The sequence below is a fragment of the Tupaia chinensis genome, unplaced genomic scaffold (assembly GCF_000334495.1).
Source record: "Tupaia chinensis unplaced genomic scaffold, TupChi_1.0 Scaffold144255_1, whole genome shotgun sequence".
NCBI lineage: Eukaryota > Metazoa > Chordata > Mammalia > Scandentia > Tupaiidae > Tupaia > Tupaia belangeri.
The window spans coordinates 199042-208852 of record NW_006204113.1 but is presented as its reverse complement, the minus strand read 5'-3'; the positions used below and the strand labels follow the sequence as shown (position 1 = coordinate 208852).

At 49.5% G+C, this 9811-nt stretch overlaps 1 pseudogene; it reads right to left on the bottom strand.

Annotated features, from left to right (window-relative positions):
• The window catches only part of LOC102494061 (L-lactate dehydrogenase B chain-like), a 14459-nt pseudogene extending 5450 nt beyond the window's left edge, over positions 1-9009 (bottom strand).
• Between the last annotated feature and the right edge of the window lie 802 nt (positions 9010-9811).

The following is a 9811-nucleotide window of genomic DNA, read 5'->3' as shown; positions in this document are numbered from 1 at the left end:
AGAGACAGAAAGCGAGAAATCACCCCCCGGGGGGATGGTCATGCCGCAATCCCTTCTCCTCCATTCTCCTCTCGGGATCTTGGGCACGTACGCACACACGCCCAGCATGAGTTTAAGCCACCGGGTCTGGAAATCGAACCTCTGTCAACTACGTGGGAGTCCAGCGTCATAGCCATTACGCTAACTGCTGGTTCCCCCTGTGTGAATTTTAAGCACCGGATTTGGGACTCGAACCTCGAACCTCAGTAGGCTACATGGGAGTCCAGTGTCGTAACCATTATGCCATCTTCTGATCTCCCTTACTGCCTTTTCTACCATTTTTTCCCTAAGGGCAAGATTAGGGAAGAGGTAACAAAAGATGACAATCAAGAGAAGACCCTAACAAAAAAAAAAAAAAGAGGAGGCCGGGCCAACCTATTGCTTCTGTCACCTGACTGGGGGAATACAAGTGGGAAATTTGTGGAGTAGAATCGGAACTTGAATGAAGTTGACAAGCCCAAAAAATGTGTGTGGGCCTGCCCTGTGGCCTAGTGGTTAAGGGAATGGATCCCACATGGCTGACTGCAGTTCAAATCTCAGGTTCAGGAGCTTGAAGAACACGCCAGGGGACCAGCAGTTAGCGTAATGGCTATGTCGCTGGACTCCCACGTAGTCGACCGCGGTTTGCGACCCGGACCCAGTGGCTTAAACTCACGCCGGGCATGGAGGAAAAGGGATTGTAGTGTGGCCATCCTCCCTGGGGGGGTGATTTCTCGCTTTCTATCTCTCTGACTTTCTGTGTCAGTCTGGCTGGCGCACGCGCCCTATAGCAAAAACCTCTAAAAACAAACAAACAAACAACAAACACGCCAGGCACGTGTGTGCGTGCCTAAAATCCTGATGGAATGGAGAAATGGAGGAGGAGTTGCAGTACTACCATGCTCCACGGGGTGGCGCTTACTCCCTGTCGCTCCCTTTCTGTCTCCGGCGAGCGCACACTAGCAGAAAAGAAAAAAGGGAAGAAAAGAAATAAAGGAAGAAAGAAAGAAAAAAGAAATATGGAGGCTTTTAGATCTCTGAGGGCCTGGGACTTGACTTACTGCCACACTTCCATTTATTTATTTATAGAGAAAATGTTTTTAAATACTTTATTTTTGAGAGGTTTTCGCCATAGGGCACGTGCACTTGCCAGGAAGATAAAGAGATACAGAGAGACAGAAAGTGAGAAATCACCCCCAGGGGGGATGGCCACGCCACAATCCCTTCTCCTCTATTCTCCTCTCGGGATCTTGGGCACGCACGCACGTGCACCCAGCATGAGTTTAAGCTACTGGGTCTGGGACTCGAACCGCGGTCGACTACATGGAACTCCAGCAAGATAGCCATTACACCAACTGCTGATCTCTAAAAATACTTTTTTTGAATAATTATTTACCTTATTTATATGGCCACGCCACAATCCCTTCTCCTCTATTCTCCTCTCGGGATCTTGGGCACGCACGCACGTGCACCCAGCATGAGTTTAAGCTACTGGGTCTGGGACTCGAACCGCGGTCGACTACATGGAACTCCAGCAAGATAGCCATTACACCAACTGCTGATCTCTAAAAATACTTTTTTTGAATAATTATTTACCTTATTTATTTTATTTAAATTTCACCAGAGAGGGACAGCATGTGTGTGTGTGTGTGTGTGTGTGTGTGAGAGAGAGAGAGAGAGAGAGAGCGCGCGAGAGAGAGGAGAGGTAAAGAAAGCAAGTCATCAGATCCGGGACTCAAACTGTGATTGACCATGTGGGAGTCCAGTGTCCTTAACCACCACGCTACCTGCCAACCCCTGAGAGATTTTTGCTATAGGGCGTGTGTGCTTGCCAGAAAGACAGAAAGTGAGAAATCACTCCCAGGGAGTGGGGGATGGCCACACCGCAATCCCTTCTCCTCCATTCTCCTCTTGGGTTCTCGGGCACACAACGCACAGCACCTGGTGTGAGTTTTAAGGCCCTGAATCTGGGACTCAAACTGCGGTCAACGATGTGGAAGTCCAGCGATGTAACCATTCCGCCATCTGCTGGTCCCATTTACAACATTTAGAAACAACTTGGATGTATCACAAGAGACCAGGATGCTCTGACCCCCGCCAAGCACTAACACAGGCCCAGCCTTTGGGCCCTGTCCGTAAAGGAAGCAGCATCTGAGGTAAGTGGCAGCTGAAGAGGCCCCGTCGTCTAGAAAGTGTGTCCTAGGAGAAGTTTTTATTTTGACTTAGAACCCAGGCTTCCAGGCTCAGCTTTGCCAGCACCTGCAAACCCTCTGAACCTGTTTCTTCTGAGAAACAAGGGCGAATTCAGCCATTAGACATGTTGTATTAGGCAGTGTTTTCCTGTTGTGTGTTTTTTTTTTGTTTGTTTTTTGGTTTTTTTTGGAGAGATTTTCACTGTAGGGCGCGTGCGCTCACCAGGCAGACAGAGAGAGACATAGAGACAGAAAGCGAGAAATCACCCCCCAGGGGGGATGGTCACGCCACAATCCCTTCTCCTCCATTCTCCTCTCGGGATCTTGGGCACGCACGCACACGCGCCCGGCGTGAGTTTTAAGCCACCGGGTCCAGGACACGAACCGCGGGCGACTACGTGGGAGTCCAGCGACATAGCCATTACGCTAACTGCTGGTTCCCTCTGTTGTGTTTTTTTGAATAATCTTTTTTTCTTTTTCTTATTTATTATTTATTTAAATTTTATACATTTAATCACTATACATCACTTTGCCTGTAAGTTTTTTCAATGATATAATTTAATTTTATTTATTCATTCATTCATTTTAATTTGACCAGAGAGAGACACAGGGAGAGAGAGAAAGGGAGAAAGTGAGAAAGCAAGCCACCAGGTCCAGGACTCGAACTGCGGTCAGCCATGTGGGAGTGTCCAGCACCTTAATCATCACTCCACCTGCTGGTCCCCAACTTGTAAGCTGAATTTACCCAACATGAACACACTTCACACCAGTCCAGTTAAGGATACAAAACACATATCAGGACCAGCAGTTGGCGTAATAGCTATGTCGCTGGACTCCGAGGTGTCAACCATGGTTCAAATCCCAGATCCGGTGGCTTAAACTCACGCTGTGCATGTGTGTGTGCGCCCCCAAGATCCTGAGAGGAGAATGGAGGAGAAGGGATTGTGGTATGGCCATCCCCCCTGGGGAGTGATTTCTTGTTTTCTGTCTCTCTGCCTCTCTCTCTTTCTGGCGAGCACACGTGCCCTATGGCAAAAACCTCTCCAAAACAAACAAACAGAAAACAAAACAAAAACACATATCATCAACAGATAATAACTCATTTCTGTGTCCCATAAATGTTTTGCCTATTTTCCTCCCTAATTCCTTTCTTTACACTCTCCCCTTCTCCCACCCTCTTCCCACATTGTCGCCAGAATCTATAACCCTTTAAATGTCTGGCTTGCTTGACTCAGCTATAAATCTTCCATATCCGCCCACTTTCTACCAAATGCCAGGGTCTTGTTTCCTATGGCTGAGTGGTATTCCATAGAGAACATGTGCCACAATTCTCCAATCCATTCATCTGTTCGTGGACCTTGGGTTGGTTCCATGTCTCAGCAATTGTGACTAAGGCTGCAGTAGACACAGATGTGCAAGCGCTTTTCCGACTGAGCGTTCTCCTGTCCTTTGGGTAGACATCCAGGAGTGGGATTGCTGCATCATATGGTAGTTCTACTTGAAGGTCCTTGAGGACCCTCCATATCGTTCCGCACAGTGGCTGGACCAATTTACATTCCCACCAGCAGTGTCTGAGAGTTCCCCTTTCCTCACAACCCGCCAGCATTTATCCTTTATTGCTTTTTAACCTTAGCCATTCTGACAGGGGTTAGGTGGTATCTCATTGTGATGTTGATCTGCATCTACCTTATGTTGAGGGATGTTGAGCATTCTTTCATATGCGTTTTGGCTGTTCATATGTCTTCCTTATAGAGTTGTTTATTCAGCTCTTTTTCCCATCTTTTAATTGGGTTCTTTTTTCTTTTCTTTTCTTTTCAGATTAGCTGCTTGAGTTCCTGGTGTATTCTGGTTATCAGTCCCTTATCTGAAGAATAGTTTACAAAAATCTTCTCCCCTTCTGGGCCAGCAGGTGGCATGGTGGTGAAGGGCACTGGACTCCCACATGGCCAACTGTGGTTTGAGTCCTGGACCTGGCAGCTTGCTTTCTCACTTTGTCTCTCTGTCTGTCCCTCTCTGGTCAGATTAAAATATAAAAATAAATAAAGTTAAATAAAGCAAGTCTTTTAAAAAAACAACTTCCATTCCAAAGGTTGTCAATTCACGCTAATTACTCTGTCTTTTGGCATGCAGAAACTTCTTAATCTGATGTAATCCCACTTGTCTATTTTTGGGATTATTGTCTGTGCTTTGGTGGTCTTATTTAAGATGTCTTTGCCTACGAGAATTTCTCCAGTGTTTTCCACCAGTAGTTTTATAGTTTGAGGTTTTTTTTTTTTTTTTTTTTTGAGTGAAAGACTTTTGCTATAGGAACCATGCACTCACCAGAGAGACAGAAAGCAAAAACATCACCCTCTGGGGGGATGGCCACAGCACAAACCCTTCTCCTCCATTCTCCTCTTGGGATTTTGGGCACGCATGCACATGCACTCGGTGTGAGTTTTAAGCCACCAGGTCTGAGACTCAGACTGTGGTCAACTATGTGGGAGTCCAGTGACATAGCCATTATGCCATCTGCTGGTCTGTGACACAGTGTTCTTATGTTTTTGCTTAATTTTAAGTTTTTTTAATATACATATATATGTGTGTATATGTATGTATATATGTATATATAATACATCATTTTAAGTTTTTATATGTATGTATATATATGTGTGTGTGTGTGTGTGTATATACAGCATAATGGTTACGCATAGCTCCTCAGAAGGAGAGAGGAAGAGAAGGAATAGTGGCATGGCCATCTTCCTTAGGGGGCGATTTCTCACTCTCCTGCTCACTGTCTCTCTCTCTCTCTCTCCAGTGAGCACATGTGCCCTATGGCCAAATAATTAATTAATTAATTAACACAAAGAAACAGAAACAAAAATAAGAAACTTGGTCTACCTAGAGATAATGGAAGCTGGGCCAGCTCCGTGGCCTGGTGGTTAAGGCAGCCCAATCCCGCAAGACTAACCCTGCAGTTTGAGTCCCAGACCCAGTGGCTTGAAGAGTAAGCCGGTACATGCATATGTGTGACAGAACAGAGAAAGGGAACAGAAGGGATGGTGGCATGGCATTTCCCCTGGGGGATGCTTTCTTCTTCCCCTCTGTCTCTCTCTCCGCTGAGCACACATACTCTCTGGAAAAAAAAAAAAATTAAAAAGGAAAAAATAAATAACAGCAGTTGGGTTCTGGCTGCTGTTTTAGATAGAGCAGTCCTGACCTGGCCTGTGTTCCTCATCTCTGATATCCACCTGCCCCGTAACCCCTTAGATGGTTCTTTCAGCTCTAACCTTAGATAAGAAAAACAGCAACAATAATAGCTATCTCTTATCAGGTGGCTACAGTGTGCCAGCAATTTACATACACTAGATGCTTTCAGACTTTTAAAACCTTTTAAGGTAGGATTATTAACCTTATTTCTTGGCTAAGGAAGCTGAGGCTCAGACCTGCAGGCGCGTTTGCCCAGTGTCACGCTGGCCAGTGAGCCACAGAGTGAAGACAACCTGGGCTGTCTAGGTCCATGGAATGATTTATTTTTAGGGTTTTTTGTTTGTTTGTTTGTTTGCAATAGAGAGTGTGCACTTGCCAGAGAGAGACAGAAGGAGACAGAAGGAGAAGGCCAGTGAGAAATCAACCCCCAAGGGGGATGGCCACAGAGCAACCCCTCCTCCTCCATTCTCCTCCTGGGATTTGGGGCATGTAAGCACACGTGTCTGGAGTGAGTTTCAAGCTGCCGAGTCTGGGACTCAAACCAAGGTCTTCTATGCGGGATCCAGCACCTTACCCACCACACCATCAGCCGGCCCAGACTGTGGTGTGATTCTGCCCATCAGACTACCCTGACACAGTTATCGTATCTTTGTCCGCCTCCCTGCAGTATAACTGGAGCCAGAACTGCAGGTGTTTTACACATTTATTTTATTTTTTTCAGAGGTGGAGTCTTGCTATGTTGCCCAGCTTGGCCTCAGACTCAGGATTGCCTTCCTCAGCCTCCCGAGTAGCTGGAGCTGCAGGCAAGGGGCCACGAGCAGGCCTATAAACATGTTCACTGCAGGTTCAGGAGCCAGGCTGTAGGAATACGGGTGAGTGTGTGCCCGGACAGCAGATCAGGAGCGGGGAGCGAGGTGGGGAGAACACTGCAGGTCACAGCGTCTGCACACCTGAGGCTACAGTGCTTCAGGGGTGGCTCTAAGAAAATATGGGACCAGCAAGTGGTGTGGTGGTTAAGGGCATTGGACTCCTACGTGGCCAACCATGGTTCAAGTCCCAGACCTGACAGCTTGCTTTCTCAACTTCTCTCTCTCTCTCATCCTCTCTTTCTCTCTCTCTAACTCTCTCTGGTCAAATTAAACCAACTAACTAACTAAATAAAGTTAAATAAAATAATTCTTAAAACAAGACAAAAAGAAAATAAAAGATGGGGCCAGCAGATGGTGTAGCAGTTATGTCACTGTACTCCCACATGGCCAATTCTGGTTCGAGTCCTGGACCCAGTGGTTTGAAACTCACCCCAACTATGTGCATGCGTGTTTGTACATGCCCAAGACCCCAGGAGGAGAGTGGAGGAGGTGGGATTGTGGTGTGACAATTCTCCCTGGGGCGGAGAGTGGGATGATTTCTCACTTTCCCTCTCATTGTCTCTGTTTCTTTTTTATTATTATTATTGTCTCTGTTTTTATCTCCCTCCAGGGAACATATGTGCCCAAAGTCAAAAACCTCTAACAAAAAATGTTTTTCAAGAATTATTTTCTTTATTTTTTTATTATGATTTTATTTTGACCAGAGAGAGACAGAGAGAAAGGGAAAGTGAGAAAGCAAGCCACCACATCCGGGACTCAGATCATGGCAGGCCATGTGGGAGTCCAGCACCTTAAAAACACCACAACCTGCCAACCCACCAAAAAAAAAAAAAATGTTTTTAAAGGAAAATAAGAGGTGGGTAGGGAGATGGGAGGTGAAGGCAGGTTGGTCCCCTGTGATTGCCAGAATGCTTGTGAGGCCTTGGGCAGAACTTCCAGCTGCTTCTAGTGCTGAGACCGCCAGGAGCAGGGCAGAGAAGTTACGGCTAATACGGGAGCTGCTGGTGTTGGCACGAACCTTCCTGGCACTGGTGGTTGGGGGGCCAGTGGTAGCGGAAATCGGGCTGGGGGCGGGTGTGGTGGAGGCAGCCCTCCTCACTGGCTTCCCTCTCCTCCTGTCTGAATGATCGGTGCTGACAGCCAGGTTCCTCGGGGAGGTAGCGCAGCCTGCGCGCAGAGGGAAACGCGCTTGGAGCCTCAGCTGCAGAGACGCAGCAGCATCTCAGCCTTCAGACCAGAAGCGGAAGGGAGGAGAGGGATGGGCTTGTTCTGCCGCCCATTCAGTGGGTGGCCCTCAGCCCCACACTGGGAGCCCTGGCCAGGTGCCTGTGTCAAATACCTGGAGCGTCCTCCTGTGGGAACGGAGAATGCCACAGGCAGGTGGCGGCGCGAGGCTGGGAGGCTCGCGGAGGGCGCTCCAGCCACGGCGGGAATCCGCTTTCCCACCTGCGCGAGGGCACCGCGCCCGCCCGGGGAGGAAAGGCGGGAGTCCGAGGCAGGTCGGATTCCCAGCCAGCTCCCCCCTCACAGGAGGCGGCCCATTATCCGGCGTCGTTAAAGAGCAATTAGATGGAAATTAAGCCGAGAACAAGTATTGATTATCTCATTAAGGCCGGGGGAGCCCGCTCTGTCGGGGAGTGTTTGCCACTGCTCACCCCATTATCTGCAAGGTGAAAGCCTGCGGTCATCAAACCTGGTGATGTATCGATCTTGCCCCCACCCCCAAACCTACTCCCACCCCGTCTCCCCTAGAGTATGCGGGTTCTAGCCCGGAACACCGAGGGTGTGATGGGTGGAGGAGGAGCTCAGGCAGGCTCCCCCACTCGGTTCTAGCATTTTCCCTCTAGCGCTCTTCATTCTTCAGTTCTGTCCCAAATCAGTATCTGTCTCTAATGCTGGAGGTGAGGGGAAAACAGGCAGGGCCTATCCCTCCAGGTTGCAGAGGGGACTCCCCTGCTTTTACTTCCTAGGACAAAAAAAAAAAACACAGTGGAGGGACCAGCAGTTAGCGTAATGGCTATGTCGCTGGACTCCCACATAGTCGACCGCAATTCGAGTCCTGAACCTGGTGGCTTAAACTCACGGCCTGGCGCCTGTGTGTGCGTGCCCAAGATCCCGAGAGGAGAATGGAGGAGAAGGGATTGTGGCATGACCATCCCCCCTGGGGAGTGATTTCTCGCTTTCTGTCTCCCTGTCTCTCTCTCTGTCTGGCAAGCGCATGTGCCCTGTAGCAAAAAAAAAATCCTCTGAAAAAAAAAAAAAAAAACCATAGTGGAGACTTAATGGAAAGACTTGGCCCCTGTTGATACAGAATACAGGGCATCCCTGGGCCCCCAACCCCTTGTCTGGGAGAGAGAGGGAAAGGCTTAGTTCTGGGTCACAACTTTGCCAAAGGAAGGAGGTAGCTGAGACCTCCCGCGGGTGCTCCCGGCCTTAGAAACTGCAAGTCAGAAGGGGCTTCCTCCGGGTCCCAGACGCTATGATCTTTGGAGAATACTCGCAGGCAGGCCACTTCATCATGGCTTTGCTCCTAACAGATGAGCGACCTGAGACAGGTCGTTCACCCCTCTAGACCATCAAGCCCTTACAAGAACAAGACTGAAGAGCCCTGGAACTCCTAGACACCATCATCTGTCAAAGTGTTTACCTCCCTGCTGGCAAGCATTGGGGGTGCCCAGGCCCCGGCCTGCCCTCCAGGAGCCTATGGCACCAAGGGGGAAAAGGCCTTGAATCGTAAACATGGACGTTCCCTGAGTTAGAAGAAAGCGTAGGTGCTAGGACAGTGTTTAAGAAGGGGGCAGGGAGCCTGCACAGGAAGCAGAGGTTGGGATAAAGCCCATTGCCCACTCGTGTTCCACACACGATTACTGATCAGGACCGCAGTCCTTTCTCCCTGGAACCCGCAGTCCTGCTGGGGAAGACAAACGTCAATGACAGACTGGCACAATGAAAGGAAAAAGCACAAATATGGGACATTCACTGGAAACTGTGACATCCTGCAAGAGACGGAATAAGGAGAAAAACTAGTGGGAGGGCGGGGGCCAGAGAGCTTTCGGAGACAGCGAAGGTCAGAAGATCTTTTAGAGTGGGAGTCCTTAAATGGAGTCCTGGGAAAAGCCGGGCGGTCCCTGGAGAGGGCGGACGTCCCCCACCCCACCCCCATACACACACCCCAGCCCTAAGAGCCCGCCGAGCCCTAGTCGGAGACGCAGCCGGAACTGACACCCACGACCCCATTGCTGGACTCAGAGCCTCAGGTGCGCCTGGGGTGGGGTGCGGGAAAGGAGGCTGGCGGAGGGCGGCGGCAGCTGTTGCGCCCGGCCTGCACCGAGTTGGCGCGAAGCGAGCGGCGTGGCAAGCTCATCCCCCTGCCCCGGAGCAGGGCAACTATTAATCTTGGTTGACGGTTTCTAACGTCCTAATTGGGAGGTGGGGAGAGCCGGCCCAGTCCGCCCTAAAGGTAGAAGCGGCTAATGGGCCTCTTCATCACCGCCAGGAGCCGGTCCCTGGCGGAGCACCAGGCGCGCTGCAGCAGGTGCGACG